The 13,752-nt window shown below is 40.6% G+C and overlaps 1 pseudogene; it reads left to right on the forward strand.

Moving 5' to 3' along the window:
• Positions 1-635: 635 nt before the first annotated feature.
• Positions 636-13,752, forward strand: part of LOC116088934 — a 92,129-nt pseudogene continuing 79,012 nt past the window's right edge.

The raw sequence follows: 13,752 nt of genomic DNA on the forward strand, positions 1-13,752 counted from the left end.
TGGCTAGAAGAAAAACATAAGCAGCATCCTGCATACTAAAGCAGAGGACTTCCTGAATAGGACTCCATTTACCCAAGAATTAAGGCTAACAATTGACAAGTGGGACTTGATGAAATTAACAGGCTTTAGCATAACTAAAGAAACGGTCAGGGAAGAAGAAGCCCACAGAGTCGGGGAGAATTTTTGCCCACTATACATCTGACAGAGGATTAATATCAAAAATATATAAAGGACCTGAATTGAAAGTTCTAAAAAGAATGGCTAGGAAATATCTCAAAAATGTTAATTTTTTCCTAGTAATGAGGGAAATGCAAATCAAAACTTACTGATTTCCCCACACTTCAGTTAGAATGGTAAAGATCAACAGACTAAAAGACAAAAAATGCTGGAGAACCCTTATTCATCGCTGGTGGGCTTGTAAACTGGTGTAACCATTATGGAAGAATGAATGTTTTTTTCATTCTTTAGTGTGAAGAATTCTCAAAAAAGTAAAAATGAATCTACCACACGATCCAGCTATACCACATCTTGGCATATGCCCAAAGGACTTGACATTCTTCTTACTAAGTTATGTTCATGGTGCTCACTATTCCCAGTAGGAAATGGAAGCAATCTAAACATCCTTCAACAAGCAAATGGATTATGAAAACGTGGCGTATATACAGTATGGGGTGCTATCCAGAGGTAAAGAGAAAGAAAGTGAAATTGTGAACTTTGCAGGTAAGTGGATGAAAGTAGAAAAGATTGTATTGATTGAGGTAACCCACGTGTTCTCTCTTATTGGAGTCTCTTAGCTCTTATTCTTCAAATGTGAACACACAGCTCATAGTAACTACAGAAACCGGGAAAGTAAAACAGTTCTACCGCCTGGATGGGGGTTGCAGGGGTGGAGGCAGGGGTGGGGGGAGAGCGGAGAGACAGATAGGGGGAATAGCAGCGCAGAAGCAATCTGATCAGAAAGCTGGGATAAAGCAGTTCTCCTCAAGGAGGGAGAGAGAGATACACAAGTAGATAGGAACGAAGAATGGCACGATACAAGGGAATAAGGGAAATGGGAAAGATAGTATGTCCCTCTTTAGGGAGGGCAGAGGGACATAAACACAGAAGAAGAAAGGAAGTGAGTAAAATAACAGCAAGGATGTTTGAAAAGGCCATAAGAAATGATACTATTTACCTACATTTGTTTTAAAAAAGTAAATATTTATATTTACTTACCTTAAGATATTTACCTAAAAAAAAAAAAACCCTAAAACTATAATGCTAAATTCCATGTATAATGGGCTTTTTATTTTATTTTTACCTACACTGGCAAATTCTCTCTCTAAGAGTCAAAGAACCCTGAAAGAAACCACCCCATCTAGGAAGAAAAAGATTCTTAATAGTTACCTTTCTTATTTTAATATTTTTAATTTTTAAATACTTTTCTTTCCTAAGATTTTAAAATAACTTATTTTAAAATAATTTTGTTTTATATGCTTTGGTGTAAAGGTGTCAGATCCCCCGGATCTGCCATAACAGACAGTTGTGAGCCGCCTTGTGGGTCCTAGGGATTGAACCTGGATCTTCAGGAAGAGCAGCCAGTGCTCTTAAACACGGATCTGTCTCTCTAGCCCTTCTTTCCTAGTTTTAAATATTTTCTTTTCTTAGTTTTGAATCCTTTTCTCATTGATTCTTAAAAAATCCCCCTTCTTTCACCATTCTCCCTGTTTCCCTTCATCTTTCCCTATGTCTTCCTAAATTCCTTCACTCAAATCTTTCCCTTTCTTGTTATTTTTTTCCTCCACCTCAACTTCCTGTTACTTTACCATCTAATCTATGGTGAAGATGAGTTGCTTGTGAACCTGAGTATAGCTCAGTCTATTACATACAAGAATCCCTTTTGCTGGACATCCTGACTACATAAATATTCAACGAAGATGATTCTAGATCAAAGTCTCTTAGAACGATCGGCAAGATCAATAAAGCCCTGTTTCTCAGTTACTTATTCTTTCATGTCTTTTTCAAGGTTGCTCTGAGAAGGAATTTTTAAAGGCCTGTTCTAAACTAATGCAAACACATGGGGGGCTTCTGTCCCTATCACTGCACCGAATGGGCTCTTCAAGGTCACCTGTAACCTGGGTTTTGCCAGATTTGATGGTCACGGTTACATTTGATGGCCTCTCACTTGATGTTCTTTGCTGTTTCCTGGTGGCCTTCTACTTTTCTTTTTGCTCCTGATCGAGTCTGCTCAGTCTCCCTGCTTGGTACCTATACCTTCTTTATTTAATGTGCATGCGCCCAATGTCAGCTCCTGGCTTATTCATTTCTCCACCCAAATTCTCTGCTTGGGTTGACCATTCTTACCCTGAGCTCTTCTAAACATGAATCACACATGTGGACTTGCCTCTAAATTCCAAATTTCTGACAGAAAGAGGCCTAGTCATGCAGAAATCCCCACTTGAGAGATTACTTGGCATTTCATTTGGAATGGGCTCCTAAATTGAACCACGACCAATTGGATCAGAGCTCTTCTCTTCTCAGCTCTCATCCTCCCAACAGGCCTTTCTCCCAGCATCTAATTCTACTAAGTGGTCATCAGTGGCCATCTACCCTGCTGCTCAGCTAAAGCCCACCCCCAGCTTGGCTGCAGCACCATTTAGCTCCATTTCACATAAGGCTACTTATGTCTGTCTACTTTCTGCAACTCAGCTGCCTTGCTCTCGTCTAACCCCCTAACTTTTCGAGACTGCAGGTCTGCAACCATTTCCAAAGGTGTTTTCTGTCAGCTTTTTGTCCTTATAGTGGCACTTTCTCTATACATAGTAACTAGGATAATTTTCATAAATGTAAGTCATTCTCTTTGCTAACAGCTTACAATGCCCTTACCCCAGGGATAACCCCATGCCCAGTCCTTACATTTTCTAGTACTTTTCTTTCTCTGTGGTTGGACCTCTTGAAGAGCTTAGACACTTATGTTTCCTGGTCCTCCTAGCTTAGGTAAAATAAGAGCAAATAATTAAGCCAGGTGTGTTGGCAACACAACTTTAATCCTAGCACTTGTGATGGATCTCTGAGAGTTTAAGGCCAGCCTGGTCTACATGGAGTTTCAGAACAGCCAGGGCTATGTAGAGAGACCCTGTCTCAAAAAAAAAAAAATTATGGATCTAATAATTCTTTAAGGAATTTATTACTGTTTAGGTGAAATCTTCCTGTGCACCCCCTTACTTTTAAAAGGTCTCGAAGATTAGAACCTCGGGGTTGGTGCTCAGTTGCCCATGGTCTGATAGGCACCACAGGAGAAAGCTGTGGGAAGAGTGTGGATTTGGATGGGAAGAGGCACAACCATGGGAGAATAAATAGAAAAGCAAAACACAAAGGGAGGTGGGTGGTTTCACAGCGAGGCGTAAAGAACAGTCTTCTCATTTTGTAATTCATATTGTAAAATATTATAAACTGAGCTGTTATAGAAAGAGGAGTAATGAAATGATATTAATTAGCATCATATTAATTATGCTAAATAATCTTTCTGAAAAGATCTAAAAATGGTTTAAAAGGAGCTAATGATGTTATATTATTGGGCAATGTGTCTATAATAAACATTAATTATATGGTATTAAACCAGTCCATAGAGCTTTTGAAAAGTACAACACGCTAATAAAACAGCAGAAACCTAATTGCTACCCTTAAACTTTAGAACTGGAATAACTTAATGATAAGAAGTATTTTAGTAAGGGAAAACATTCACAAAACACTTTGTATGACATAATGTTTCAGTGTAGGAAAAAAAAATCTAAAAGTCAACAAAACTGAAAGGATTATTTAGACCTTTTAACCCAGATAACACTGTTAACCCCCCCTTATTTCTCACATAGCTCCTTGTGTGTGGATTCCAGAGTCTTTTGTAAGTCAGCCACTAGAGAGCAAACTTCTTCTTTTTATCAGGCTGCAGCTCTACTATTATTATTTTTTTCTTTAAAAAATCTCAACCATATACACAGACAGCCTTCTCAGTACCGCATTATCTGGCTATAAAATCTGATGATATGGCTTCTAGGTGCCTGGGGCTGTGGTGTGGGGAATGGAAGGGAGGTTTTTAAGGTCATTTGTATTAAAAAAAATGTAAGAAAGAACAAGGGAGATGTGGTTATGTGGAGCCACCTTCCTGGGGTGAAAATGAAGCCTGCTGCTAATGGAGCTCAAAGTCTTATATTTCATCCCATGTATAAAATATGACAGGCACTGTTGGCTCTGACAGGCATCTTGGGCCTTTTTTTCTAGTCTAAGTCTCCAGAGAGCTCAAAGAAATGATGCTGTTTCCAGATTGATTATACTGTGCAACCTCTGCGGCTTTCAGTTCCAGAGGCTCTGGCTAGGAGAGAGAAAGCTGCTACTTTAAGAACATTTGCATCATTGGACTAGCCCTTCATTGTGGGTGCTTCTTCCACAGGTGAGTATGGTATCCATAACATTACCGTGCAACCTGCTAAAGATACCCGGGAACAGAAGAGCACATAGAGGTGTTCATTCCCAGGCTCCAGAGTCTGTCCAGCCTGCTTTTTGCCTGAATTGAGAGATGACCAAACAAGTCAGACCCTCCCTTCTTTGCAGGCTGTTAAGCAGTTGGCTGGAGGGATTCTTTGCAGAACAAAATTATTGTAATCAGATCTTATTACTGTTGTGATCTTCTTTTATCACCTGGCTTGGGACATTGGAGGGTTACAAGCCTACATTTAAGATTATAAAAAGTTATCTATAACAGATTTCAAAACCTTCAATGGAACACTTCACTGAAATCTATTGGCTGTTCTGATTAGGCTGATTCTGTATGTTGAGAGACATGGGTAAACCTGTCCATGTGTAAAACATTTGTCTTAGTAAATTCTCCCAGTTTACAAGGTTTCGTCTAATATTTCATACTCAAGGGAATTCTGTGGAGAGCTCTCAAGTGGGCCTTGTCTCCTACATCATCATCCATCAGCATAGATGCATGCCCACGTGCCCCAGTATGCTAGTACCAGTACCTCCCACTACAGACATTCTGTGAAGCCTTCTCAAAAGCACGTCGATCCATGAACGCTGTAGCCAACACTCACTAGGAGAGGTCTTGCATTTACAGGGAGGAGCTGAAATCCTTACCCATTACAGAAGCATGCTGTGCACCTTCTCTAAAGCACTGTTGGGAGCAGGCAAAAGGATGACTGGTGGCATTCTTAGAGTTTTTGTGTCAAGGGTGACACCTGCGTGGGAGGTAGATTCTTCCACTGAGAAATGGACACTTAGGTGCCAAACCTACCCTGGAACCAAACTGCCACATGTCTAAATGGGGAACTTTGAGCAATTTATTCAACTTCTCAGTACTACCAAGTTATGAGATGCAGGTAAACATCACCTTTCTATGTTCCCTTTAGGAAGGTAGATTTGACTGTGCATTTCCTCAGGTATGTAGGGGGTCAGCTAAATTCTTTACTGCTACACCAAGGTATAACTTTAATTTTTTTCAAGCCTTATTTTTAATGATAGTTCTTAAACACTTTAACCTCCCTTCTAGCCCATCAGCCACCAGAGGTAGTAGAAAAGAAAGGATATGGGCGAAGTGGACCTGGTTAGAAACGGTTCCTCGGAGCAACTTCCATCTGTGTTGTCTGGAAATTGGCAATTCAGTTCACAGGTTAGCAGTGGCAGGTTGATCCACTTGCACATATTTCATGGATACACCAGCAGTCCAGTTCAGTTGAGTCGGGAAAGCAAACAGGAATCAGCAAAGGTGCTTCTACCTAGCACAGACAGTCGGGCCTCAGCCTCCACACAAGTCGGCAGGAGGGATCAGGAGAGACACCAGGAGCGGCTGTGCCTCTCTCAAAGAAGTGAAGATCAGTGAAGACTTGAGACTCACAAGCATTGTTCAGCTATCTCTATAAGCAAGCCTAGCTCAGGCCCCGTCAACTGTCCTTCAAGTCCTATTGATACCCTCCAAACATCACCTGTCCTCCACGGGTCTTGCCTCCTCAGTACATGCATCTGTCTAAGCTGACATCACTCTGTCCATCAGCTGGAATCCAAGGAAACGGCAAGAAACTGCAGCACACCACCACAAGTTTTTTTTGAGCCCTGACAAATGCCGCTCAACTACGCAATATAAGGTGGATCAATATATGCTTGTTGTTAGCAGACAATCCTTCATCACGTGTCCTTTCATGTGCTTGTTTTAACCTTTGTCTGCTTCAGCTGAAAGTTCCTTCGCGTGTTTGCTCCAGCAAGACACCATCCAACTGACTTTCCAAAGAACCCTTAAGTTTCTGCTTTACCAAGGCATTTCCAAGGAAGAACCTGGAACTAAACCTGAGGGAGTCAGGCTGGCCGGTAAGTCTGGCTCAACCTTAAGCCTCTGTGGAATAAGAGAGTTACAGCAAACAGCTTTTACATGGCATATTTTTCTTTGACCCAGTTTCCCGCAGAGGAGGAGGGAGAAGGGAGAGAGAATTTTAGTAAAGAAGACTCAAGAGAATTATGTTTACCTTCTACCACGAAGATGCTAAAACCATGGCAGAATTGCTTCCATAACCTCTGTACCTTGGGATTAGGGTGGGCAAAGAGAGACTTGAAGGACGGACAGCTCCAGAACCTACAGTCCGGCACTCCCATCCTCATGTCTCTAAGGCTTCTGCTGGAGTCTGGGAGAGGCCAAAGGGGAAGTGCTACCTAACAGAAACAGCAGCTTCACTTAGGTCAGACATGATAGTTCTTCAGTACATTCCAGAGCAGCCACTCCCTATGGGCTTAAAAGGGTCATTTTCATCCAAATCACCACTCCCTGGCTCTCATAGGCTTGTAGCCATATCGTAATGAAAACTGTATTTAGTTCAAAAGTCCCCATAGTCAATCACAGCAGCAGCATTGTTTAAAACTCCAAAGTTCCAAGTCTTTTCTGAATCTCATGCAACCTTTTAACTGTATTTCCCTATGAAATTAAAATGAAAAAGCAGATTACATGCCTTCAATATATAATGGCCCAGGATATATTCATTCCCGTTCCAAATGGATGGAAAGGGGACATCGTGAGGCAATACTGGACCAAAGCAAGACGGAAAATCAACTCCAAATTCCAAACCCCATCTTCATTTCTGATGTGAAAACACTCTTCATATACTCCTTTCAGTTTTGTTTACTGTAATTCACTTCTTTCTCTTGGACTGTTTTTACTCCCCAAGAGCAGCTTTCCTTGGGATATCTCACCATTCTGGCATCTCCAACATTTTAGGGTCTCCAAAGCAATCCAGGCTTCACCTTTACAGCTTCACACTATGGCCTCTCTAGGCCTCCATGCAGGGACACCCTTGACTTAAGACTGGCTTGAGTGGCTTTCCTTAGTCATGGTGTGAGATTCCCCAACCCCTTTCTTGTATCCTTGATTCTAAAGCCAGAGCCATGGGGCCAAAGCTGCCAAGTTTTGCTGCTTGCTGAGGCTGGAATATGCCCCCCTTGTTCAAATACATTTCCATTAGCTTTCTGTTTTTGATGGTTTCCTTTATGTCCTAAGCATGGCTGTCTTTGGACTTGGTCTGTAGACTAGTCTGGCCTCTGACTCCTGAGTGCTGGGATCAAAAGCATGAACCAGCACCACACCTAGCCCTAAGCTTACCTTTAATTCCTTTTCACAAGTTGGAAGCCTAGCTGGATAGGGTCTTGCTCTGAGGTCACCACTCCTGTTACTCCACTTAGCGCCAGGCTTTTCTTTAGTCTCCTCACACTTCTAGTGCTTTATTTTTCTCCTTCAACAGTTCACTTTGTATTTTCCTTTGCTCAGCTTGCTCCTTTTCATTACGGATCTACACAAGATTGGCAACCAATAGCCACAAAACATAGTCTATAATAGGTTGTTTGGAAATGTCCTCTGCTAAAGCTCACAGTCCATAACTCTTCAATTTATCCTCAGGAAGATATTTTTAGACAAGGACAGAAAGCAGCTACATTCTTTACCAAGATAACACAAGAATGATCTCTAGGCTATATATTAATATTCTTTTCTAAAACCTCTTGAGCTAGGCATCCACAATTCAAGTCACTCTCAGCACCTCTGTCTTCCATGCTCATACTAGTACCACCTATTAAATACCATTTAAACTGCTTTTCTAACCCAAAGTCCCAACATGTTCCACATTCCTTGAACCAAGCACATGGTCTTGCTTATTTATCACAGCAATACTTCAGTCCTGGCTGCCAACTTCTTTCTTAGAGTTTCTATTGCTATGAAGAGACACCATTGTTGAGGTGATTTTTTAAAGTACTATGTATGATGTTTTATATATACTTGGCCCAGGGAGTGACACTATTAGGAGGTGTGGCCTTTGTAACCCTCCTGGTTTGAGACCTGCCTATGATAGCCACACCTCTCTGCCCATCTCCTGCTATTCGCCACGCCTCCAACCAACCGGGTTCTAGTTACATTTGAAAGCTCCACCCCCACAGAGTAACAAGGAAGTCGCTGATTGGACTATCACACGGACATATTGTGGGGGAAGTGGTTTATGCCCCAGGTATTTTACCTGTTGAGAGAACAAAGGAGATTCATTAAATTCAAGATGGCTGAATGGTAAACTCTGCTGTCTAATTTTTACCCTTCCACACGTGGGTAGGTATTTCTGTGGCCACTCTATCCTATCCCTAACTCTCTCTTGCTACTGCTCTTCTTTCTAACTCCTATTTCCAGAAGAAACCTTTCTTTAATTTACATTGGCACAGGCGGCCAACAGAGTGTGACCTTGTTGAAGTAGGTATATCACTGTGAGCATGGGCTTAAAGACCCTTGTCCTAGCTACTTCTAAGCCAGTCTTCTAGGAGCCTTCAGATGAAGATGTAGAATTCTCAGTTCTGCCTGCACCATGCCTGCCTGGACACTGCCATACTCCTACCTTGATGATAATGGACTGAACCTCTGAACTTGTAAGCTAGCCCCAACTAAATGTCCTTATAAAGTATCTGAAAGAAATTAGGGAAATGAAAACCTTCATAATAGTTACAAATAATATAAAATACCTTGGTGTGACTCTAACCAAGCAAGTGAAAGGTCTGTATGACAAGAACTTCAAGTCTCTGAAGAAAGAAATTGAAGATTTCAGAAGATGGAAATACCTTCCATGCTTACGGATTGGCAGGGTTAATATAGTAAAAATGGCCATCTTGCTGAAAGCAATCTAGATTCAATGCAATCCCTGTCAAAATTCCAAATCAATTCTTCATAGAGTTAGAAAGAGCAATTTGCAAATTCATCTGGAATAACAAAAAACCCAGGATAGCAAATTCTCAACAATAAAAGAACTGCTGGAATCATCATCCCTGACCTCAGGCTGTACTACAGAGTCATTGTGATAAAAACTGCATGGTGTTGGTACAGTAACAGGCAGGTAGATCAATGGAATAGAATTGAGGACCCAGAAATGAACCCACATACTTATGGTCACTTGACCTTTGACAAAGGATCTAAAACCATTCACTGGAAAAATGACAGCATTTTCAACAAATTCTTCTATATGCTCACTGCCAGTTGAACCAGCATTTTTACTGCTCACTGGCAGTGAGCATGTAGAAGAATGAAAATCGATCCATTCTTATCTCCTTGTACAAAGCTCAAGTCCAAGTGGATCAAGGACCTCCACATAAAACCAGAAACACTGAGACTAATAGAAAAGAAAATGGGGGAGAGCTTCGAGGCCATGGGCACAGGAGAAAATTTCCTGAACAGAACACCAATAGCTTATGCTCTAAGATCAAGAATTGACAAATGGGACCTCATAAAATTGCAAAGCTTCTGACAGGCAAAAGACATTGTTAATAGGACAAAATGGCAACCAACAGATTGGGAAAAGATCTTTACCAGCCCTATATCTGATAGAGGCCTAATATCCAAGGTATACAAAGAACTCAAGAAGTTAGACTCCAGAGAGCCAAATAAACCTATTAAAAATGGAGTACAGAGCTAAACAAAGAATTCTTAACTGAGGAATACTGAATGGCTTAGAAGCACCTAAAGAAGTGTTCAACATCCTTAGTCATCAGGGAAATGAAAATCAAAACAACCCTGAGATTCCACCTCACACCAGTCAGATTGGCTAAGATCAAAAACTCAGCAGATGAAAGAGGAACACTCTTCCATTCCTGGTGGGATTGCAAGCTGGTAAACCACTCTGGAAATCAGTTTGGCGGTCCTGAGAAAAGTGGACATAGTACTACCAGAGGACCCAGCTATACCACTCCTGGGCATATACTCATGAGATGTGCCAACATGTAATAAGGACACATGATCCACTATGTTCATAGCAGCCATAGTTATAATAGCCAGAAGCTGGAAACAACCCAGATGTCCCTCAACAGAGGAACTGATACAGAAAATGTGGTACATTTACACAATGGGGTACTACTCAGCTATTAAAAACAATGAATTGATGAAATTCTTAGGCAAATGAATGGAACTAGAAAATATCATCCTGAGTGAGGTAACACAATCACAAAAGAACACACAGGGTATGCTCTCACTGATAAGTGGTTTAGCCCAGAAGCTCGGAATATCCAAGATACAATTCTCAGACCACATGAAACTCAAGAAGAAGGAAGACCAAAGTGTGGATACCACTGTCCTTCTTAGAATGGAGAACAAAATACCCATGGGAGGAGTTACAGAGTCAAAGTGTGAAGCAGAGAATGAAGTAAAGGCCATCCGGCAACTGTCCCACCTGGAGATCTAACCCATACCAAACCCAGATTGTGGATGCCAACAAGTGCTTGCTGACAGGAGCCTGATATAGCTGTCTTCTGAGAGGCTCTGCCAGTGCCTGATAAATACAGACGTTGAGGCTCACAGCTAACCTTTGGACTGAGTGCAGGGTGCCCAATGGAGGAGCTAGAGAAAAGACCCAAGGATCTGAAGGTGTTTGTAGCCCCATAGGAGGAACAATATGAATCAACCAGTATCCCCAATGCTCCCAGGGACTAAACCATCAACCAAAGTGTACACACAGAGGGACCCATGGCTCCAGCCCCATATGTAGCAGAGGATGGTTTTGCCAGATATCAATGGGAGGAGAGGCCCTTGGTCCTGTGAAGGCTCAATGCCCCAGTGTAGGAGAATGCCAGGGCAAGGAAGCAGGAGTGGATGGGTTGGTGAGCAGGGGAAGTGGGGATAGGATACGGGGTTTTCAGAGAGGAAATGAGGAAAGAGAATAACATTTGAAATGCAAATAAAGAAAATATCTAAATAATAACAACCCCCCCAAACAACAACAACAACAACAACAAAAAGAGTTGCCTTGGTCACAGTGTCTGTTCACAGCAGGAAAACCCTAACTAAGACATTGTGTATAGATTGTCTCTGTATTATTCAAATACTGATTTCTTTGCCAGCAGATAGTTGAATGCTGACTGGGCTTTGGTATTATTATTTATATGGCTTCATCACACTTTGTAAACGTTCCCTGTCTTACATTCTGATTGGTTTAATAAAAATCTGGTGGCATATAGTAAAGGAGGAGAGGCTAGATGAGACTTCCAGTAGAGATAGGAACTCAGAATCCGGTATGGGAGAATTTGCTAGCCAGCCAGATATGGAGGAAGAAACAGGTTGGGACTGAAGGAGAGGTAACTGACAAGCCACGTGGTAGAACTTAGATTAGTATAAACAGGCTAATTAAGTTATAAGAGGGAGCCTGGAACAAGAGTAAGCTAGGCCCAAAGCTCTATTAATAAAATCTTTACCCAGAGCTGGGGCAGGCATAGGTAGTACATATGGTTATACACGGTGACTACAGCAACTCTTATAAAGGAAAGTATTTAATTTGGTCTGGCTAACACTTCAGAGGTTTAGTGTGTTGTCATCATGGTAGAAAGCATGGAAGCAGGCAGGCAGACATGGTGCTGGAAAGGTAGCTGAGAGTTCTACATCTGAATCAGGAGACAGGAGGAAGAAAAGTGAGACAGTGGGCCTAGCTTGAACATCTGAGACCTCAAAGCCCATCCCCAGTGACACACTTCCTCCAACAAAGCCACATTTACTCCAAGACGGCCACCTCTCCTAATAGTGCCACTCCCTATAGCTTTATGGGGACCATTTTCATGCAACCCCTACACCTTGGGTATGCTCAGAAGTATCATGTGGGTAGGTGTTGTGCAATGGGAAGCATAGGCTAACAGAGTGAGAGCCAGATTTAACAGGATATTATTTCTCCATTTACCTGTTTAACCATCTTGCTGGTACCATAATTGTATTTTGATTTTTTGGTTAGATACCTGTTTATTAGTTTCTTTGTCATTATTGTTTAATTCTGACCTCAGCATTACTGTATGGCTACATTTTTCTGTCTTCTGGGTATTTTTTAGGTTTTGGATATTAATGTTGGCTATTTTCACTTGATTCACTTTTTTTTGACATATCATAAGTCTTCTCCATTTGAAAAGCTTTTTATAATGGCTTTTTATGGAAGTTTCACATGGTCAAGCCTGTCATATAATTTGTCATTTGTATTTTATTCTGTAAAATTCATTCTGAGCCCTCTAACTTCCATTATGCTCCTAGAACAAGTATCTCTAGACTTTTATTGTCAGTTTTGTTTTGGGCACATTACAATTCAGCCAGCTTTCAATATCCATTGACTCTGCACCTGCAGATACAACCACATTAAAAAAAAATTGTATCTATAGAGGCAAATTCCTTTCTTATCATTATTCCCTAGACAATACATCTATCATAGCAATCATTTTCTGGTGTTTATATTAAATCAAGTTTAATATATAATCCAAAGATTATCTAGGAGGTCTTGTGTATTGATTATATGTGCAGTAAGCAGGATTTTATGTAAAGGATTTGAATGTCTTTGGAAAGGAATCATAAAAAGTTTCCTACAAACACAGAAATGATTGTACTTCTAATATTTGTAACATTTATTTATGTTTCTCTTCTGTAATAAAATAGAATGTCCTTTATGAAACATAAAAATATAAAAAGACTAACAATGATAGAAGGAGCATCCTTTTCTTTCTGTGCCCTAGCTTTTACCCTTCACTCACAGAGCATGGAGTTTTCCCAGGCTAGCTCATACTGGTTGTCTCTCAACTTTCCTTTACTGTCCACCCTGGAATTTCTCTTGTGTATTTTTCACAGTGGGTCTGATTTCCTAGGTTTTATGTTCACTTTTTTTGTATCTGTACTAGCATCTTTTAGTAGCTTCCTAAGAAAAGGTTCAAGAGAGACAAATTCCTAAATGCTGCCTACCCAAAAGTCTTTACTGTCAAGAGAATAGTGACTACAGACAGCAGTTATATCTAGTGTATTTCAAAGAGCTAGAAGAAAAGATTTAGAAATTTTTACCACAAAGAAATGATAAATAATTGAGAGGATAAGTATGTTTAAATGTTATTCAATGGGTGCATGTATTGAACATTATATGAGATCTTGTTTATATGCACATGTTTTTCATGTGTCTATCTTAAAAGGATTTTACTTGTACACTTTAATATTAATTTTATTTATTTTACATCCCAACCACAGTTTTCCATCCCTCCTCTCCTCTCAGTTCTTCCTCTCAAATCCCTTCTTCCCTCAACAAGAAAGGTTTTCATTTTTAAAATAATGAAATATTAAATCAAAATCTGAGAGAAAATATTTATAATGTATCTGATAAAATAATTTATCCAAGATAGGAACTTCAAAAAAGCAAACAAAGGACACATGCTCCACCATGTTCATAGCAGCCTTATTTATAATAACCAGAACCTGGAAACAACCCA

The sequence above is a fragment of the Mastomys coucha genome, unplaced genomic scaffold, assembly GCF_008632895.1.
Source record: "Mastomys coucha isolate ucsf_1 unplaced genomic scaffold, UCSF_Mcou_1 pScaffold14, whole genome shotgun sequence".
NCBI lineage: Eukaryota > Metazoa > Chordata > Mammalia > Rodentia > Muridae > Mastomys > Mastomys coucha.